Genomic DNA, 24,514 nt, shown 5'->3' with positions numbered 1-24,514 from the left:
CGGTCCTCACACCTTGACTGCATCTAAAGCCGATCGTCATCCCTCTATTGGTATTTAGAACGGATAGGTGTTTGAATTTAAGGTGTTTTATGTCTTAAATTGTTTATTATCATTAGCATTTTAGCCCACGTCCAATAACTAACGCCCAATGCAAATTTTCAAACTACCTAAGTAGGTAAACATTTATTTATATTTTTTACGCACTCGAAATTGTTTTGAACTAATCGCATAGTGACATAATAGTATAAATAGTATTGTTATACGTGATTAGCGTAATTATATCGAACAGTGCGCGTATTAAACATCCTTAAATATACTTAAAAACCTATTCAGTATCCTAACGTGATTTAAGCTGAAAATTACAAAGATTAAACCGCTAATGTTTTAAACAAAAACAAATTGTTCTCGACAAATTATTTTGTAATTTTAAAATTAATCCATTAAAAATTAAAAGTTTCTTTGTATTACTAAGTAATTTGTAAAAAAAAAAAACTGAAAAATAATATGTTGGTTCTTTTTTTTTCTGCCATAAACAATAAAATTATACTTTTTACTTTCAATATTTTGTTAGATAAAAAAAAATTACGCATGCGTAGATATTTTCACGGTTGAATAATGACAAGACATAATAATATTATTATTATTATCAAATTTGGTATGGTTTCCATGCATTGTTCGGTTCGAGATTGTCGGTCACAGTGGGAGATGAAGTAGAGTCCAAAAATTGGGTCAAGTGATTCATCTACTACTATTATTATAATATGATTATGACATCCATTGGACAAACAATCAACTTGAATTCATTTTGAATTGATTTCATTTATACAATATACATATAAAAAGTTTGCAATACATTAAATGTTTTAAACGTTTCACTAAGACATAGCGCAGACCTATAGACTACAATTGGTTTTTAATTTGAGTAACTAATATAATATATCAATGAATTAACATTAATTTGTAAATATTTATAGATATGTTACCCGCGATGACCCATCCAACTCTCGTACTTCACTTATAAGTTATATATTATTATATAATTATGTATTACGCCCACCAAACGATAAATTGTATATTTTATTTGCTATGCAATTTTTTTTTAAAAAAAGATAACGTATGTGCCTAACATGGTTTTAATATCATAAAACGATTTTGGTCGAAAATCCACACGAACACTGTCTAATTATTGTTTATAGTTAACTCATATCCGAAATTCTTTTTTAGAACAATTAGTTATATTTTTAATCTCAAATTGTTGACACATTCATGATTCGTATCATAATCTAACCTTCGTTTAGTAGATAACAATAATACATTTCCAAACATTCAATACGAATACATATTAAATAGTAATTAATTTACACTTACACCGTTCCAGACTAGATATTCCACACAAAACTAAAATATTTCAAAGCGATTTAAAAAAACACTATACATTTTACTGCAGAAAAAAAAGTTACTCGACTTACTGTTGGTAACCATAATATATTATAATACGGCAGTGCAGTATTTTTACAATAACGAGTTTGTTGTCGGGTAGGTTAGGTGCTTATATTATATAGTTTTATTTGCGTGACCTACTCGTATTAACTTTTGTTTACTATATAGTTAAACGATTATAAAATTCCAAAGTTTTTGAACAGGTTTAATTTTTTTTTTTAACTATAACAGAAACACGATTTGGTATACTTTCGATGTATTGTGTTAAAACGAATCGGACTATATAAGCGCAATTTCGTAGGGCAGACAGAGGGAAAAATTATTATTATTTGTATTACGGTTAAACAAACATAACGTAAACGTGACTTTACAGATCGGACGTATTAAACGAATACAACATATTGCAGACAGATTTTAACAAAATTCGATTGTGCAATCAGTTCATTATTTGCTTATTAAATAAGTATATTTGTTCAGTGCAAACATAAAAAGTGTAAGTAGTTTAAGCCCAACGACATCGACAAGAATGTGAAAGTCCGCTATTATTTTTAAAGTTATTATTTAATTTATCTTATATTATTTTGAAATGGTTGATAGCGATTACAAATTGTACCTACCTAATATACAGATTATTTACAAAAAAACTACCTTTGGTGGGAATTAATGATTTTAATTTCCATCCGTAATAAAGGTATTAGTAAAAACCACTAAACATTAATCACTAACAGTTTTTCAATAAAATTGTTTTTTATTTTAATACATCTCATAGGTGATTGTCGAAATAAACAGCCTTTACGGATAAAATCACCAACATATTATACGAAACAAACATTTATTACGCACGGTTGCGTAGAAAAGAATGTTATTTTAAATATTAGCTAAATACTACGTAACCACAATACTAGGTAAATTTTGAAACATTAGCTTAAGATCACTAAAAATTATTTAATGTGTCACATTTGTAATGGTTATTTAAATTTTAGAAAAATATAGAGACCAGCTATATTTGTTATTTCATAATAACAATCTTTTAATGATTGTTTATGTTTGAAAATATTTTGTTAATTCATGATTAATTTTTAAAGTTAAATTAAAATGTACAATATACATCGAATATACTATTGAGTTTAAGTTTATAAGAATTATTTAAGATTAAATATAAAGTTAAGCTATTGAAATATGTTTCTAAATTTAATTAAAAGACATTTAAAACGTTTATAATATCATTACATCAATGAACTTAAAGTTGTATTTAAAATGAAAAACTAAGTTACACATTTTTTTTTAAATTGTTGAAAATTGAATTTTCAAAATTTAACAATTCTGTATTTTAGTTTCCGTAGCAATTAAACGGTAAGTTTTAATAATAATAAATTCATAATTGGTAATTTAAAATTCAATTTAGATTCAGACTATAATATATTATATGTAGTATTACCAATAGGATTGACTTCTCCTATTCAGTGATTTATGTTACGAATGTAGCTGAAATTAACTGATAACGTACCTCCTAATAATTTATTGTACAAGTCATGTGTGTAATTTGTTTTTCTTTTCTTTAATAAAAAAATATTTAAGTATAGACAGTATTTTATATTTATTATTATTATTTTTTTTTTTAATGCACAAAAAATATAACATGCCAGATTTGTATTACTCGAGGGAGTGGTGGATTCCTGCTTTACCCGAGGACGAAAAAAGTCCAATACCTACTAATGCAAACACAAGGGCGCCACGTTTAATGCCCTTTTCCGGTATATGTTCTTTACTGCGTACGTCGGCGCGGCGCGCATCGAATAGCGATAATGGTGTTGTTGAATCGTCTGCGATTATTGTAATTTCTAGTTGCCATTACCTGTTATACATCGTAAATACACGTGCGGCACAATAAACTGAATAAAAACGTCTTTAAGTTCACATTATTTGTATACCAACTACGCGACGTCATGACCTTAGTCCTTCATACACATGTCATACGCAATGCCATCGTAGGTATAGTAAAGTTGTATAAAATACCAGACGAAATCCAAACTATGCTGCTGCGAAAAGACGATTGCCTTGTGTCTCGCGTCCCGCGCAAAACATTTCAGTGAATTCCCGTTGACAAAACTAGAAACGTAATTCGTATATACCTATAATATAATAATTTAATATATTGACATCGATCTCTGTTGGTTTCGGCCGCGACCCGTCCAACTTGTTCTCGTGCAGGATTTTTATGTCGAACAATTTATAAGGCCAAACAGATATAAACTCCTACACAAATAATCTTTTTACCTGAAAATAAAACATATGGTGCAATCTTCTACACAGACAATTCTGCTTGACGACACAGATTTGCAATGTTTCAAAAACTTGGGCTCTTAGGGGGAAAAGAGTAGTCGTAGTTATAAATAAACTGCAAACACGTATAGAACGTTTTTATCTACACTATGCATATGGAAGTACGCAAATAATATTGAAGATTTTCAAACGTATTTTATTAAAAAAACGTCAATCTCTTCCACTGTTTGGGTCTTAGAGATAAAACAACTATTACGTCCATATAATCAATTCAGCAGTAATAGCTGTACTTGTGTATTTCCGATGGTATAGTCAGCCCGAAAATATATATCGTCGGAGATTGCCATCTGTTCGTGTTTTTCTGTGTCCACCTTGTACCAGTCATCGTAAATCTTACGAGGAGATAGTCAGTGGTAGATCACGGACCTTGCCAAACATTTTTTTTTTCAATAATAATTGCAAACAATGGTCGCGAAAACCTGAATCCTGTCTCGACGGGTTGGTGAGTGGTGCTGGTGCTGGTGTCGGCGGTTAAGGATTTGTGGAGAGATCGATGTGAAAAGAAAACGAATAAAATTATAAAAATACGAAATAAATAAATCCGTCAACAAATAAACAGGCGTTTGATGATATAAGTATTTACTGTAATTCAAAAAATAATATTTTGATAAAAGTTTAAAAATCAAACATTTGATAAAAAATCGTTAATAATATGAAAATTGCACACTGTTTTTTGGTTCAAATTAAGTGTGGATTATTAAAATTTGTTGATAACGTTAAGTATATATTATTTTTCAAAATTATTTGTACAATCGCTACGGTTGTAATATAGTAGTCATTGGAGGATAGTCGAAAAATTAACAAATATAAAATTCAACGCTTTTTTGATGTATATATTACTATTATACGATTCACGGACAAATCGACGTTGGCGATTTAATAATGTGAACTAATTCTATCAAAGTGGGCAAGGCAATCCCCTTGTGCAGGTGGATTGAGTATAGCACTTTGAACATTTTCGAACGTGATTCTAACTAATCTCTAAACTTTTCTGATATCTCTAAAAATAATCTTTGAAGTTGTTGTTAAAATCGGTAGAGTAGTTTTGAGTACACGAGTATATAAGCTACAAACATACATTCATTTTTATATAAGTCCCTTTTATTTTCTGTAACCAATGGCAACCCTAAATATACAAAAAAACCTATCTATCCAGTTGGCTTTCAATCACATTAGAGTGGTTATATAGTTTCATGCCCCTATAAGTTGATTTTTTTTTTTTTTTGAGTAGTCTGTTTTTTTTTACGGTTCAAGCTATCCCCATCTCAAATTTCATCAAAATCGGTTGAGTGAGTTACCATGAAAACGTAGCAGACAGAGTTATTTTCGTATTTATTATATTTATAAAAATTTACTACATTAAAAAATATTCAATGTACACTGTCTGAAAATTGGTATATTTTTATTAAACCGGTTTATCTGTGCGCGATTTAAGATGTCTGCGAACGGAGAAGATGGCAAATAATTTTTCTCGTAAAGTCTTGAACACCAACAGCCACCAATTTAGGAGTTAAAATAACAGTTATAACATTCTCGACCTCTCAGATATAATTATTTCAGCAAAACAGATACAATATCATATGTACTTCCGGCATGCATTTACGATCACAAAATCGTACAACATCACAATGGCATCATACCAACATTCATCCGTTTCGATAAACGAATCTCATCATATTTTATTCGCAGATGTACGATAATCAAACGAATACAATAGTATATTATCTTAATTTACGATCAAAAACTATATTAACTATGATTTATAATTAAAAATTGTCTACGTTTTACGAAAACAGCCCAGAAATCGCGTGTATAGCAGACTCGCAAACAGTATACGTACACATTTCACAAAATATTAAAAAATTGGATCAAGGTTGTTGTTTTTCAAACACAAAATATTATATATTATTATTTTTTTTTAGTTGTAATTAAATCCATTTCAATTCATAAAACTCATAACAAAAATTTTAACGCGAATCGTGGAGTTTGGTATATTATGGTATATAGAACCGAAGTAATAACCTTGATCTGATTTCCAGTACATTGTTGTGCTGTTTAATCGTAGATAAACATATAGGTGAGTAAACTGCTGTAATGATAATATTATTATTGATCCTCATATTTTGTTGATTTCTGTTCGATTTTTCCACCGTCGATCCCGATCGTATATTTCGTTTTCAATTTATCGTGCGTGCAATAACCGACAACCAAACGACATATAATATATATATAACATAAATATTTGATGGTCCAAGATCACGACAATATATTATTATTATTATTATTATTATTACATACTACACTACTGCAGCGACAACAACGAAATGTATATAAAACGTTTTCTGAACACAATAGAATAACATACGACGCTTTATATCATCGAAAACTATACATGCCATAAATAAATGTACAGCCAAAACCATTATGATATATCGTAATCGACTAAAAGAAACAAAATTGAAAATGATGTTCTACTACAACGTTTTTAAATCTATGTAAGTTCATTAATCGTCCGTTCGACTCCACGTCACGCCACCTATGCAAAACGATAATACGACAACGGCTAGAGTGCCCAGGTTACCTATATAAGTTACCTATATATTATATAATTTATTTTAATACTAAATTTTCACGCATTTTAATGTACTTGAAGAAGCCTTATAAAATACGACTATGCAACAATAATATTACAAATATTGAAAATATTGAAAATTCTTTAAAAGTGTTAAAAATTGTTTTTGCATTATTTCGATTTAAGTAATTTGGCGTTATCACGATTGATGTGAGTTGAAAATAAAACGACAACAAATGTATATAATTTACAATTTGCAATATTTATATACAATTAATAAGTTAGTTTGGTTACAAAAGATAATAACAACATATGAATAACGTAAGGACTGAGGAGGGAGGCCCATCAGTGTGAAAACACTCTGACTTGGGGAATATATAATTTATATTGGGTAGTATATATAGGCAACTGTACCACGTGACGAAGATTTTTCGATTGTCAGATCGTTATATGTAGTCATTGCCGCTTTTGTCTGATACACGATTAAAATACATGCTTAATAACAATAATATGACAAAGCAAAGTAAATAACGCTTATTATTTTATTTTTTATTTTTACACATAGTAATATTATAGTTTATTTCAGTCTTTATAATTGTATCTGTTTTTATATTTACTAAAAATTGTACTCAAAATTAAGAAAAAAATGCAAAATAAAAGTTTTATTTTTAAGTTATTTGATTTATGAAACGATCTTTGTTCTTGAAAAGCAATGTTTTGGGACATTCAGAAAAATTATTCGATTTGCAATAAAATCTGCACCTTATTTTACGATCGACGACAAAACACGATGCCAATTAAATGGGTTATCGTAATTATATCGTTTTCTCGAACGCGAAGATCGAGCCCGTAGGCTATCGATACGGACGATACGTATTTATGTCAAGTAACCTACGTTTACAATCGCGTTACGTTTCGTATAATATACGATCATATTATATTATTAGTTATATTATAACTGTGTTTGTGTACAGCGTTACTTATTCGCGTTGAGAAAAATTCACAAATTTATTTTTCGATCGTGTAAAATTGACCCAGTTGCCGGGCCGCGGGACGTCGGACGCGCACCGCGATTACTAATAATATCTCGAAAGCCGCCCGAAAGTCGCGCGTTCACTCTGTACATAAATATTAGAAGACGGCCGAGCGAATGGCAAGGTAGGTATTTCATTAATAAGTCGATATGCATATTTTAAAAATCATTATTCATTAGACACTATACGTACGGCGTTACATATTGTATTATATATACAGCTGTCATGCGTAATATATTTCGTGTACATTGCAGTACTTATATAAATATTTAATGTATATATGTGATTTATGTACACGTAATCGATTGACTGTAGCAATATCCGATAATCCTACGACCAAAAAATATACAATATAAAATTAAAGAGTGAATCGCCAAACGTGCTCACCCCCAATCTCCTTTAACGACGAATCACTTTAATCAAATTTTAATTTTTGACATTTTTAAATATACTTAAGGACCATAACATCTTAAATTCTTGAGATTTTATACTACTAAATGATTGATTTTTCTGTGGCTATACAAATTTTTTCTGACATAGATATATTTTTGAAATGGAAACAATTTTTTTTTCGTAATTATGATGGATTTTTTTGTTATAACGGTAAACAGTACATGTTAATGTATAAATGGGTACAGCACGTAAAATAAATAATTAAATAAAAACGTTGTAATTTCTCATTGCCCTAGCAACAGATAAACAATATAATTATATTATACTAACCAGTATAAATTATGATTTAAAATTCAAACATGTAGTTTCTCAGTTACTAAAATGTAGGTATTTACTGTTGTGTGATACAGTGATTTAATTAATTTCCCGACTGTTCAATATAAACAGTTATTTATTGAATAATATAAAAGTAATAGTACAATAGTCATAAATGAAGACTGGTCCACTGGCAACGAGAATTGCGGATTTCTAAACCAGAAATGCTAATGTAAAATATACTATTCGGTACCCGATTTGCATTCTTCGGTCAACTACTTAGTTTAAAATCGTACAACAACACGTTTACAAGTAAACACCTATTATTTATGTTATTTTAATCGTAATTCGTGCTGTGAAAAAATGTATTTAAGTTCCTCTTAGTAAATTTGGTAAAACCCATGAGTCCGCATCAATACTAAGGATAATAGTCTTTAAAAATGATTTTTCAAAAAATATAAAATATATATAATATTGAATGTAGTTTTTATTTCCTCATACTACTCGTACAAATTATATGTTTTGATGGATTATATTACAATAAGTATTAATTAATAAAATGTTCAAATCACTGTAACTTCCATGTATTCTAAACCTATTATCATATAATACATATATACATATTTATATATCTATTGTCATACATATCATATTTATCCTTGATACATAAAGTTAAAAAAATACTCTTTTGAATTTTGATTTAAATACGTCAACATTTTCAGAAAAATGACCTAATAAAAATGCGGTTCTAATTTGAAAAACAGAAATTAATATCTTCACGGGACACTATTTAAGTAAGTAGTCCTTTAAATTTTAAAATGTGTTTAAAAAGTTCTAATAATCAGATTTTATACAACTGTATTATTGGAGAATAAAAGCGGGTGAGCATGCTCGGTAAATCACTTTGTATTTAAATATTTTTAATTATTTTTTTGCTATGAAACGTCGTTATTAAATCGCGTTCCCTTTGGCTAGGTCATCGTCGTCCAGCCAAATCGCTACAAGACACGTCTCATGCATCCTACGCGATAATAATAATATAACCGGTGTAATTTACACACAGTTTATTTATATAGTTGTACAGATTAATTTGTGTACTTCAGTAGTGTAATATATATATTGCAATATAAATATTATAATATAAAATACTTTACATATTTCTGACTTTCCAGTGTAATTAAAAACCCGTATGTAGATATAATTTATTTGCATAACGAAAACAACAAAAATAAATGCGAAATCGAGGCTAACGTCATGTTTTTCCCAAGTCGAATCTTCTTAAAGTTTGCGTGCTGCAGAGTATCGCATTATCTACATATAGTAGAGCGACATCACCACAGATCCCGACGTGTGTGTATGTAATATTGCAATACGGTCGAAGGTCAAACATAATAATGTGAATAATGTGAATAATAACGCTCGAATTTCCAGTGGCGAGCTGACTGCCCGGGTCTCGATAATTATCGATATCATGTCAGTATAATTATATTAGCGTATTGTATCTCCACACTCAGTGGCGACGCTAGGCGTGGGCGGTGTGGGCCATTGCCCACGGCCTCGCACCTCAAAGGGCCTCGCGTTCTAAAGGGCTTTATAATTAACCATAGAGAAATATGGGAGAAGTGTCTATACAAAAGTGTATTGTTTTAAAAAATTCTAAATCTTAATATTTATTAAACAACTGTTGTTATTTAAAAAAATGTTTACTAAAAAAATTCAAAAAGGTCCTCTTTAAGTGTACTTCGCCCACATATAAATTTTACCTCGCCACGCCACTGTCCACACTCTAGAGTAAACTCCTTAAGTGGTGTAAGAAATCTCAATAATTTGAAAATATGGTCTTAAAAAGGGCGAGCAGTGTTCACTGAGCGTGATTTGTGAATTACTCTGTACAGCTTGGTTATGAATTATGACTTTGGCAGACATAAATACAACGGTATTTTGCTGTCGACCATATACGCATGTGATCATGGTGGCCAATACACGCATGGTGGACATCAATTCAGCTTCGTTGTTGAAATACGCGATTTCCATTGCTTTCTTAGGTATGCGATTGCCAGACGTCTGTGAATATAATTATCATTACGAAATAGCACAACAACGTATAGTAGGTAGGTACTCGTTCACACGCTGGTCCATAGCGACAAAATTATCATAATAAAACGCCAGTTCGCAGTCATCGACCGAGGTGGGTGTCATAAACGTACCTCAACTGCATTCCACGTATTATATAATATTATTATTGTATTAAATTTAACAGTTCGTTAAGTTAAGCCATTTATTTACGGTTGCTAAGACCCGTGCATTACCTTCCTCAATATAATATCGATATTATGAACTAAAAATGTTGTATAAGTAATAAACGAAATAGCGATCTATATTGCGGTGATAGTTTTCTCCTCATTATCGTGTAGCATTATTATTATACGTACGGGATGATCCACTTTACTTTCTACGCACATTTTCCAAGTAAATTATTTAGCGTTCTTGAAAGGAAAAAAGTGTTTTCACTAAGTTTGCTAACGAGCTTAAGTTTTTAACGGTTGGTTTTTTTTTCTGACAATATATCGGCAGTATTTATTTCATAATCGAAAACGGAATACATTAACCAACCCCCCCCCCTCTCACTAAAAAAACCAAATTACCGAAAAATCAGATATTAAACAGGTATTTAATAATTTTTAATTAATAAATGCGTTTAAAGTTTGTACAATCAGTGCGCAGTGGACCATGACTTATGGGGTGCAAATTACATTTCTCGTGTAAAAATGATTATAAAAACTATTAATTGAATGCATAAAAAAAAAAACCTTAGTAAATTCACTATAAGTGCACTAAAGAATCTTCATTAAAGTATATAAAAATCTATCAAGCATAAAATATGTTAAATTAAAGATTTTATTATTAATTAAGTACAACGTGCTTACACAAAGTATAAAATGTATTTTATAAGACGAAAATGAAAAAACAATTCATATACAATGTCGTATATGTAATCGAGTTTTAATTGACGGAAATTCAAAAAATTATAGAAAATTCCAAATCCAAAATCATGTGTCGAGAAAGTTTTGTTTTACGGTAAACCAAAAACAAAGCGTTTGTCTACGAAATGCCATTGTCGTCTAGGAAAATATAGTGAAACCGTGTGGGTTAAACGAGTCAATATAATATAATATTATGTTATTATTATGGCGTGTGCGGGATGGGTAGAGGACGTGCGTCTAATCCTATAGATCCGAGTGTCGCGCCGAAGAACTACTGCCAAACCGCGAATAGAAGACGACGGTTAGGCGATGTAACACGATTGTGTTATAACACTTATTATAACGACGGCGACGGCGACGATGAATGATGATAATAGTAACAATAATGATGATAAAAATAATACGCACGACCGGCGTTTCAATTCGCACCCCGTACGCGCTCTTATATAGAGTCGAGTGGCGCAAGTCTTTGGCGTTTAGCAGCAGCGCAGGTACTTGGCGTGGAGTCCACGTACCGGGTCAAGGTGGACGTTATACGCGGTGCAACAACATCATGTATACATATAACATAATACTATAATTATATACCTTCGACGTTGAGGCGACCTCGTCGTTGACGGTGTGCGCATACAGTTGTACGGCCGCCGCGAGAGGCGCTATGTACCCACGACACTCTATACATTCGACGGAGTGCGCAGTGAAGTGTCTATACGAACTTATAACAATAATATTATATTTTATTAGTAACACGCTCTCGCCTCCCGACGAATCGTCCAGAAAAACGAACGAGTGCACAGAAATATAGCAATATTGCGTTGTACGTTTAGGACGAAGAGATTTAAATGCAAATCGCATTTTTTCCCAAAACCCCCAAAACGTTGTTTTCCTAGCACGAAATTCGTTCCGCACATCAAACAACTTAAAAATAAAGAAGATTGTGTTATGCGTTATTTTGAAATTTTTTTTAAGTTTATTTTTTAATAATGGATACGTTTGATAACAATAATATTCACCATAAATTATACCGATAAAAAGAAAAAAATTAAATATAGTTGTTATTTATTTTGCTTCGCCATATTATCACTATCATTACACGTATCTATGTATTTTTTACTTAAGTACCAGACAAAAACAAACTCTTCGTCACGTATATAACATGCAGATGAACGAGTAAACATTATGCAGATAGGTCGTTTAATTGACGACTTGTAACATTCGCCATAACGCTAAATTATATGAATTTAAATAATTCAAATAGATTTATGTGTAATCACCGTATTTGACATTAGACATGTAAAAAACAGATATTTAAGTTTTGTAATATTATTGAGGCATACAGTCGTATTTTAAAAACATCTTTCTTGTTTTTTAGAACGTTAAAATCCAAGTCTAAAATTTAATACAACCACTAAATATATATATAAACAGTTATATGTACGTCTGAAACATTAAATAGACGCGACCAGAGAAAGTGCAGTGGATCGGACGGGAATAATGCCCAAATAAAATTAAAAACCAATAACGGGAGAAATTACTGGAGCATATTAAATGCTTTACTACGGCAAGAATAACTAGAGGAATTAAAACGGACAATAAAATGTGTTATACGAATAAGCGATAAGCGATTATGTCGATGGTAAAATTAATAACGACTGCAATCACGATCGATATCGTGACGAGTTTAAATTTGAGAACTTTTAAAAATACCAATTACGACTTTGAATCGCTAAAATACGATGTCCCTACGCGCGTAGTCCGTCGGATTAGTTTAAAAATTATTATTACCATTTTCTCGGGCAGCTTTGTCCGTCGGTAGTCATTTATTATCGTCGATGGTCCGTACCGCAATTAGGTATCCTCCTAATACTATAATATTATTATTTATGCTACACACACATACAAACACTGTTTTAAATTTGAAACTTCGTCGAATATATATTCATACTAATAACTATTAATATGCATACGGCATATTATTAGGTATATAATATTATTATTATTTGGCGCGAACAAAGGTGAGACTAAAGATGAAATAAATAAAAAAATAAATAATCGAAACGAAATTAAATTTGTTCACGGGCAGGTATGGGTTTGGGCGACAAAAGATAAATTCAGGGGCGTAGCTAGAATTTGTGTCTAGGTACCTATCAACAATTTACGTAAAAATGTAATTAAACAACATCGATTAATTTTTAATTTTTTAACATAAAATTAAAAGGAACTCGCGTCGTATGCTATCTACATGAAAAATGTATCTACCAAAATTGTGTGTTGGCGTTGTATGTTATCTACAATTTTCCACCCCGCAATTTGTAGATTGTTGGTGTCGTCTGTGCATCTAGACATTAATTACATTAAAGAACTCTTTTTCATGTCTTCAAAAAACTGGTCAAAAAGATTCTTTGATGCATTGAGTGAACGTCACCACTCTTCCATCAACTGCCGTTCCAATAAGTTAGTGGCACCACGTGTTTTTATGCCATATTTTATTTTGAATTAACTTTTTGGCATACTTTAGCAGTGGGTAAGACACCACATTGTTTTAAAAAATTGGTGCAAGATTCATCATTGTAAATAACATGTCTATAAAAGTCAATAAAATGTTCCATTTTGATTTAACAAAAAATAATTACATAAATAATTTAATAAAATAATTTAATTTGAAAATAATTTAAGCATACACCACTTTTACAAAAGTCATATGTCTACTAGCTATGATATGTGTAAAGTGTAGACTGTAGAGTGTATTATTGATGTTTATAATTATACGGTTACACCTGCAATATTAGTCTCCGTACAAAGTATTAAGTAGATATCAACCGAAAGGTAGATAACATATAACGCGATCAAAGTTCAGGTAGATAGCATACGACGCGAGTTCCTTTTAAGGAAGAGTTCCAATTAAAACAATTAATTTTGTTTCACAAAAAATACATCCAAAGTACCCGAATTAACTTCCAAAACTTGAATACGATAAGCCTAAGTAAGTGGTTTATCTAAAAACGTATAATTAAATAATGATTGTTGGACGCAATGGCAATTATTGAATTATTTAATAACTTCAATAGCATTTCAGAACGTTATCATAATAATAATATATCTAGGTTAATTTATAGAAATGATTAACATTGAATTGGGGTTAGGTATTGCTAAATTCATTAACACATGTATATCCATGTATCAAAAGCGCAAAATACCTTATAGGTTAGGTATACACATATATTTTTGAATGTAACTAAATAGTACAATATTACAATGGCATCACATTGAAGATAATATAGGTCATTAATAGTATAAAGCCCGGATATCCATAAATTTGCATAGATCGTCTTCTTTTCCATACACAAGTGTATCGCAACTGAATGATATAGTTTATTGAAATATATTTAGAATATATTAGTATATCGAATTTAAATACAAAAGTTGTCATTGATATTATATTATTTGCATTGTCGATAATAAATGCGTAACTGACTTTTGCTGTAATTATTTGACTTTGAACTAGACTTTGGATTTATTAATATACCCACATAATTAACGTTTGTTATGATTGAGGTATACACAAGTGTAATGCGTGTACTAAATTACAATAATATTATACCAAACTCGACTTACATAGAATTTAAAAATTTTCTACAAAATTGTTGTCAGAAGCATAATAATTATACCTCATGAAATTAAAGTCAAATAAAAATTACCATATTTTCACTGATAATTGTTAATGACATAGGTATCTACATGCTTTAAGTATAATAATATTAGAATATTTCAATGCCATTTTGTATACTAATCATAGAGTAATATATTTAAATAATGTTAGATATTCGGGTTAAACGAAATATTTTTCTTAATATGCAAGTACCTATGCATTATCTTGTTCAAACATGATTAATATGATCAAATTTGTTAATATAATTTTTTAAACACAAACCTGTTATTTCAGCCCTTATTAGTTATAATAATTGTTTTACATGGTTTATTGATATAGAAAATATGATAGTCATGGTATATGAAAAATTCATAATTGTACGTGTTATGCGTTCAATTTGTCGTAAACATTATTGAATGGCACAGTTAGACGTTTTTATAACGTATTTTAACAATAATATAATATACGAATATAGGTAATGCCGTGTCTGTTTAAGGTTTTACATTTTTATTGATTAATATTATGTTGTTGTTCTTGCTCTATGACTATCAAAACCGGTTGACAATTTTAGAATTTTGAGTATATTAGAGGACTACTAGTTCTGAAACGGTGTGTGATGGTGTGATTGTCTTATATATGTATCAAAAGAACCTAATGACGAAAAAGTTCGAAAAGTTTCGTACAACTAAATGTACAGGTCGGAAATTCAACGGGCACGTGTACCCGATTCCTGCTATGGTTTACATTATTCTTAATGTTTAATTTTGAAAAAGTATCATTATTGTTAAGTGATATCAAAAATATTTTTTACTTGCAATTATTCATATTTTCAATCTGATTAATAACTATTTAGGTATACAAGGTATGAAATTACTATAATATAATATTATTTGTACACGTCTATTACCGTATGATATAATTATATGGTATTCGGTTGCGGCGCACACTGAGGATATCATATGAGATATACGTACGACGTTACACTATTTTCATAATATTTATGCTATTGAGGTTACCTATGTTTAGAATAACATATAATTTATTTATATACCACTATTGTACGTAATTCTATATAAATAAAATATATTATTTATTTAAAAAAATTCACGTAGTATTCAATTTTTTAATCTATAACTCGTTTGTACAGTACACACCTATCTAGTTAGAGGAATAAAAATAAAAACCTAGACGATAATTATTCATTAATAATTTTATCACGCGGCTCGAACCGGTAATAAATTAGTGGACCATGGTCAACCAATGCAAAATTTAATTTTATATCTCCGGACAAGCTATATACTATTGGTGGATACTATTCAATGTTACGAAATTGTCTGTTTTGATATTTAAAAAAAAAACCTAGATTTTCGTCGATTTATTTTTTAGTTAATATTATTATATCTACCGTTTCTATAGTTGTACCTATATATTATACATATTTTATAGGTATACATAACTAAACATCGAATACCTGTCAACCTACCTTGCTGCCTATATACCTAGTTTAATGATTTTCAAGGTTTGTTTATGAAATATGATCTATTATTATATTACGTGTGTTTTAATGCGGTTTGTTCCGATACATATTATGGTATGGCAATAATATACACTTGATGTTAAGCTATGTTTGTAATAATGTTACAATTAAATCGTAATAATTATTTGAAAGATTCTATTTTATCGAATTTGAACACTCGGTGATGGCTTATCACCGCGATTCACGCGTTTGAATAAAAACGGATAATCCGCATAGGAATAATAGCTGTGCGACGGCGGCGCAACTGTCGGTAAAATATTATGATATTTAGAGATGCTGTAATATACTTAAACGCTTCGATATTGCGCGAAAAGCTGATCATAATATCATAGATTCCCGTTTCGGGAATTACAAAATCCCACGAGAAATCCTCAGTATCGTAGATCTCCGAAGGTCGCAAACAATAATTGTTACGTAGGATTCGGGCGATGCGCGCGTTCACTTTCTATAATATCAACAACACTGCAGGTCACTGACCAAGTCAACGTTGAAAATCAAAGAATTATACTAAATATATTATATTATACTAAAGCGACTACGTATAATGTCTCGTTCTGACCGTAAATAGAATGGCAGTGAAGTGCTTAATTATAGAACACGTATAAAAGACATGCTAATATTATTATATCGAAAGTTATGTATATTATCATATAACATTATAATCTGCACATGAAATCGGAGAACCTTAATTTTCTATACACAACAGATTGGATTATATTGAACGGTTTGGAGTAAAAAAAAAAAAAAAACGAAAAATTGAACGCTTGTACAAAAAATAAATTTAAAAAAAAATATACAACAATAAAACACGCATTATTATTATTTTATTTAAATAACGCGATAAAAACCAATTAATTTTTTTTTTGTCACGTTACACACGATTAAATAATTTCGGTCGATCATTGTTTGCCGTTTTGGGATCAAAAAAGAAAATCCGCTATACATGCATACCTGCTAATTATACCACTTACTTAATTTAAATTGCAAGTTTCGACTACAGAGCCCACCGAGTCTGATCAGTCTGTCGCGCGTTTTCGCAATATTTCACCGTAGTGAATCGAAATTATAATTACTGTATCATATAATAATATATAATGGTATAATATACTGACGACTATACGGTTATTATAAAATTTATAATGAGTCATTATATCGTGTAAAATTGTTTTTCCTTCTAATACTACGCGCGGGTATATACAACGACAGTAGTATAAATAGTCAAATGTCAAATCATAAAAAAATGCTAAGTTTACTATCAATAGAAATAGTATAAAAATCTTATTTGATTCAAATCTCTATGTATCTAACTCTAATGAATATGATCTAATCCAGAATTCGATTCACTCGTCTGGTCTTGTAATTACTCAGAATATATAAATCATCTGGATTGTGTCCGATATAAGTTTTTGAAAAGAATTGCTAATGTATCTAATAGCCATATCATTGGAGATAGCGTTAATGTTGTTGAAAACTTCCTGAGCCTAAACTCACTAAGTACAAAACATAAATTAGCAGATATTATGTTAGTTTACGATATTCTGAACAAACTCGTTCACTGTTTCGAGTTATTATCTGAAATTGGTTTCCAGGGAAACCAAGGAACGCAGATCTATTCATTATTCCAACAGTGGAAATAATACATTTTTTTCAAGTTTTGGTAAATAAGATTTCCGCCAAATTGGATTTTTTGTACTTCCTCAAAACATATTTAAAATTAATAACATTATTATTTTAGTGTTAATTGTGATAAAGATAAAATAATACAATTATAATCTTGTAAAAAAGGCATTTTCCCGTGAATTTAAAATAAATAAATAGTCATCTATATCATAAAATGCCGTTTAATTATACTATAGTCGATTGCGAACATTCATTTATAATATCATATTATGGTGTGTTGATATGCCTATCTTTATATGGTTACAATAATTTATGATAGTATAAAACTCGTCTAGAACCGGACGGAAGAGTTCGACGATCGTATAAAAGTCTCGTCTACATCACGTCTGTGATCGATTACAATAATGATAGTTATTATAGAAGTACGAAATGAATTCGCAAAACCGTTACTCAATCACGTCACATTCTCACATAGGTAAAATAATTATAATTGGGTATGCTAATCGTGTTCGTTACACGGTTAATCGCCAAAGCGTACCTAAACATATTATACCGCACTTTATATTAATATAATATGTACCTACGAGTGTTACTCACCGAAACGATCTCCGACGGTGATCGTATACTCCGACGACGGTGTGTCGTATGTGCGGGTAGGTTGCACGTCGATGTCGATGTCCGATTCTACGATATTATTCACCGCAAACCGAACACACAAACTTCAGCAGGGTGAAAAACGGACACGAAAAGTGAGTTATAATAATTCTTATTGCCGGTCGTTCGGTCGCGTGTCCGCCGTACGATTACGACGGTCGTCAGCGGCACGCGAGTATTTGGGTAACGGCAGACCTTCCGGTCACTCCGCTGGCCCTACCCTACCCGGCCGAAGATCGAAACCGGTGGGGACGGCCGCGTGACGCGAAAACCAGAATCCCGTCTCGATTGGCGGAAGGGAGATGGATCGTCGCGAAAAGGAAAAACGAATACAATTTTGAAAAACGAAACAAATAAATCTATAAGTGTAGCCTTTATCTTGTTTTTACTACATTTGAAAATGATCAAAAATATATAAACGTGCCAATTTTTTAAATCATTTAAAGTTCTAACTTTTAATATGAATCTTTAGAAACACAAAAAACACAAATCTGTTTGTACTCAAAACTTAGTATTCGTCAGATAAAATTGTTTTAATTGAAACGTCTATATTAATTTTCAAAATTTCACAACCATCAACGGTTGTCTATGCATGTATCTTTAGTAATCATTGTAAAAATTAACAATTAATATAATATCGGTGTACTTCGCTTTATGAATTAATACGACTGATAGGGGAAATCAACCGTTGATTGGTTGGATTTGCATAATGCATTGGATAACACTTGGAATACTTTAAAACGTGGTTCAAACAAATATATAAATATTTTTAATATCTCTATAGGAACAATCTTTGAAACTTTTGTCAAAGTCGGTCGAGTAGTTTTTCAGTCTATAAAAAACAAACACAAAAACATTTATTTTTTTTTGTACATTTAAACAACAATCAATAAAGTAATATTATTATTTTGTATTTAAAAAAATCTCATACCAACGGCTTATCTACAATATGTTTCACTAATCTTTTTACTCCAACTTTTTTTTCAATTAACAATAAATTTATTCAAATTCTGATTTTTGAAACTTTTAAACTTACTTAAAACTGTATTTTATTACTGATAAACTCGTTTGAATTTTGAATTATATGTAGATTAATATTTAAAAAAAAATCATCTACTAATTAATTTACAGTAGAAAAGGGGGACTTTCATTTGAAAAATTGAAATTTGTATCTTCATATGACTACTTTTTAAGTATAGTAAAAAAATCTCAATAATTTAAAAATTGTTTCTAAATATATTTGGATATTTATCAATTCTAAAAAAAAAACATAGGTATTTAGAATAACTGCATTATCGAAGAAAAATAGGGAGTAAATATGTCTGGTAAATCACTCTGTATATATATATTTTAAATTAATTTATTGGAATGAAACGTTATTGTGTAACTGAATTGCCTTTGGCTAGGTCATTGTCATCGTAGTTGAACTAAATCGCCACAGGGTGATTATATACCGGTTTTTTTAAAATTTTATTTTCATAACCAATGGTAATCCTATATATAAATATATGTATTATATATAGATAGATAAACAAAAATATTCGATTTTTCGAGACTTTGTGTGCCAAAACGAACTTCACGTGTGAGCCACTTATTATAAATCATAGTAACCTAAGAAGTTAGAATAAAAATAAAAGTTAAAACATCCCCCAATTCTCAATAGGAATCTGCATGTTGATATAATTTTTATTAAAATCAATCAATAGTAATTTCTGAGATAGCGTGTTCTATAACATATACAAACTCTCCACCTTTATAATATTATCATAGTATAGTATCGAAGTATAGATGTATATTATTATTACTTATTGTACTTAGATACTCGCATATCAATATATTATACAATAATATCTTCACCTCAGTGCTGATTTCAATAGGATGACCTACAGACGGCGACGAAAACAAATAAAGAAAAAAAAAAGGCCGAACAATTATATTGAAATTATAAGAGACGCGTATTAAAGTCCGACCTTGTATAATACTAGAATAATTGTTCTTAATAAATTTGATTTTAACATAATATTATTCTCGTCCATCGCGGTTTATCACCGGCGAAGACGTCACAGAATCGTTGAGATTCGTCATATTATATTATTATGCATACATTTGTTGGTAATCTGTATTTTATTATTGTATTAAAAGCACTACAAACCAACAGCTGTCCCGCTGCAGGTCATATTATCAATGGCTTGTATAGCAGTTATGGCACGCATGGTGTATATAAGTCACAAATATATGACATTCTTGTTAGGCAAGTTAATGAATATGCATGATTAATTCAAGTTCAGTTGAATTAATTGAACACAAGATCGTTAGTTAAAAAATATTAATAGCAAACAAATAATGACTTTGATCCGCGCCAATAGTTTAAAGTTAATATAGAAAAAAATATTAATAAAGAGTATTTTCCGCACTTATCTATATGTATAATATTTATTAAACAAGAAACAAACAAAAAAAATATAGTATTGAATTATTTGTATTCTAAACCACAAATATAGCAATTAATGAAAACAAACATTAAAACCAAAAATCCCAAACATATTTTTATTTTAGCTTGATAACCCAAAATCCTAAAATAATAAAAAATATCTATAAAAGTTCTTAAAACAATAACATTTTACAAGATCACGTATAGGTAATACTTAAATTATGTAAACAGAAAGATAATATTAAAGAGAACTTAAATCATTATATGTTTGGAAGAAAGAATAGCTATTTATAATATGTGTGCACTAAGCTGTCAATATCAACATGATATATAATTATACAGATCCAAATTAAAAAATTTAAATCCAAATGTATGTCTCATATGTGTTGTAAATTTTTAAATCACGTATAATGTTTCGTGTGAAAAAATATAAATATAAATGATAATTAAACCGGAAAAATTTTACGTTTTTATAATTAGTATTTTAAGTATAGTATATGAAGTTTAAGTTTTAGTTTTTGAAGTTTTTTTTTATAGTATTTTACTTTTAAGTTAAACATGGTTGGTTAGAAAAAATAATTAACATGGTCGAGTTAAAATGTTTTTTTAATCTTAAGTGGATTCCATCCAGTGATTATCTGTCTTTGTCTAATACACGCGTGATATAGTATTTTTGACATGTTTTTTGCCCAAACATACCAATTGATCTAATGAAGCGATAAGAATTCTGAAAACAGATTTGAATTTGTCATAAAGTCTATTTGGAATCGACTTTCTCACAGCTTTAATATTTTCCTCCAAATTCCTAAAAAAATTATGTTAAAAAAGAGTAATTAAAAATTGCCGTATTTCAATTTTTGGAGAAGTTAAAATCAAAAAGTCAAAAATCTGGGAAAGTGAATTTCAAGTAGACTCGATGAAAAATTCAAATATGTTTTTATTTAATTCTTATCGCTTCATTGGATCAATTGGTATGATTGGCAAAGGATCCGTCTAAAATCCTATGCCACGCGTGCGTTAGACAAAAAGAGAAAATGGCGGTATCGAATCCCTTTAATAAAATCAACTATACCAAACAAATTTCCATTGTAAAGCTATTTTCAAAAATACGAATCGTATCTATTGCCTATTATACTATTAATATCATAATATGTACAACCATTAAATTTTTTTTTATAGAAACAAATATTGTCTATTTCATAAAATTATAAAAAAAACTACGTGTGTATAGATACTTTGCAGTATATTATTCGTGAGAAAAACAGATTGATATTAAACGCGATTCTATTGAAAAATTTGATTTTCTTAAAATACGTTTAAGCGTTTCTATTAATTTATTTCTATTAATAGTACCTACGGTAAAATAAACTCCAAACCTTAACACTCAGTCATATTTTTGTCTTCAATCGTTTAATTTATTGGTATGCTACAGTTTCCCATGCTTCCCTTTTATAACTTCGCTTTCTTAAATCCTTGTAACTATCTTAGATCATAGACCATAGTGAATTAACACCTATATTTATATTAGAAAATTATAACCAATTTAACTCATATTATAATATTATTCCTATTATATAATATTATTATGACAAAAAATAACGAGGTCAATACTAGTTAGCCCTAATCAAAATAACTAACAACGTTTGACTTTTGTTTACGACTAATCTACTGGCATAGACCTACAACCGTATAATTAAATTAAATAATGAATATGATAATATGGTATAATATTATATTTTTAATCACCATACAGAATATATCTATTAATTAATATTATAATAATTATAATAAAAAATATCTACGATACTATTGTATTTTTACTATTAATATTTTTTATACGATTTATAAAATGTATAATATATTTTACTATTAATAACACTTATATAACACTATTTATAATAAAAATAATAAATAACCTTCTATCTTAGCCTTTAGTTTAAATACAGGTAGTCGGTAGATACTAATAAAGCAAACAAAACCATTTTGTTTACACAAAATCACAAACACTATACTCAACTATTAATAATAATTTATCCTATATGTATATTATATTATATTAATTACGCATGACCATGCGAGTTATTAATATTATTTTGTTTTCCTACTTTCGCAAGAGAACGGCGTCTTCCTACTATCCAAGAAATATAAGAGGACCTTAAGACTTAAAAGTTCTAAAAATATGTCCATTAGTAAACAAAAGGCATTCGATGAAACGTAAAAAACAAAATGTAAACAATTTTTGTAAATAAACACTAAATAGTGCATAATAGTAATCAACATTCATTTTTAAAAAATTGAAGATCATTTTATAAATTTAATATTTATTTTGTTCTAATAATAATGATAATAATTATTTGCAGCATTGGTTTCTTTAATGAAACTTTCAAAGAAGATTTTTTCGGATCTAAAAATAGTTCAACCGACTTAAATAACTGACCTAACTAAAGTCCTGCAAACTTGTTCATGAAATAAATACAGGTACCTCTAAATGCAGTTCAACAACCTTGCGATTGCCTTTATCGTAAAAACGCGTTAATGGTTAATAATCAATAATAAATAATATTTTATTCTTGTACACAAAATATAGGTATTATGCTTAACTAATAATTATTCACACAGACCATACAGTATATTATATATTGTAATAATGTTTTTTAAACTTAATTTAATTATTTTGCGTGTAAATTATACAATTATATTATTAAAAAATTCGTGAATTTAATGATGACTTATATAAAAATATTACCTATTATTAACACTAAATACGAAAGAATGAAAGATTTTAGGTATATCAATTTTTTATCTGAAAAATGCACCAATACGATTGTAATAATAATTAATCGACACAATATGTATTTGATATGTTCATTGTATTATTTTATTATGGTGGCATTATCGTATTCACGGCGTGCACGGTTGGGATGCCAATATTGAATTTTATATACTTTTTCACTTTTTCTCGCATTACTTACGATCGTCTATAGATGATGTTTTATGATGAAGTTTCGCTTTTATAAATACATAACATACCGGGTGGTACATTTAATAACGTATAAGGCATTCGTTATTTCAAAAACCAATAAGTTTTGAAAACACTTTGTTTTTGCATTATTTTAAGTCACTAAAAACAGAATTTAATAAGAAATATAAACATTTTACTATTTTATATATCTTCATCATATTTTTAATGACAATATGCGTTTTTAATTTTTGAGTTTATTATGAGTTATGAGTATTTTAGGTTTAGATGAGTAGAGTTGGTACATTGCAACATTTTTAATTCTTTGCTCATTTAAACTTTAAATACATTACAACTAATAGATTGGTACTAGTCCGAAATTGTATTTTTAGACATAAAATGATTTAAAGAAATATTTTAAAAAACATTTGTATTTTCAAAATAATGAATGTTTAACGTTAAAGGGGTCACCCCGTATATATACATAAATTCGCAGTGAAGATAAAAACGACATTATTAAATTTACTTATTTATATTATTCATCAGCGTGTGACACCTATATCTATATATTAATGATTGAATA

At 29.3% G+C, this 24,514-nt stretch overlaps 1 protein-coding gene across 2 annotated transcripts in view; it reads right to left on the bottom strand.

Annotated features, from left to right (window-relative positions):
• Positions 1–18,714, bottom strand: part of LOC132920106 (elongation of very long chain fatty acids protein 7-like) — a 30,423-nt gene extending 11,709 nt beyond the window's left edge. Inside the window, exon 1 of one of the 2 annotated variants that reach the window (XM_060982187.1) lies at positions 18,472–18,714. The gene's annotated coding sequence lies outside the window, so the exon portion shown is untranslated. The remainder of the gene's footprint in view (positions 1–18,471) is intronic. The other variant, XM_060982186.1, reaches the window with a different exon arrangement.
• Between the last annotated feature and the right edge of the window lie 5,800 nt (positions 18,715–24,514).

Source organism: Rhopalosiphum padi, chromosome 2, assembly GCF_020882245.1.
Source record: "Rhopalosiphum padi isolate XX-2018 chromosome 2, ASM2088224v1, whole genome shotgun sequence".
In the NCBI taxonomy this organism is placed as follows: Eukaryota; Metazoa; Arthropoda; class Insecta; order Hemiptera; family Aphididae; genus Rhopalosiphum; species Rhopalosiphum padi.
Note: the sequence above shows the minus strand (reverse complement) of the source record. Positions and strands in the feature narration are given on the sequence as shown.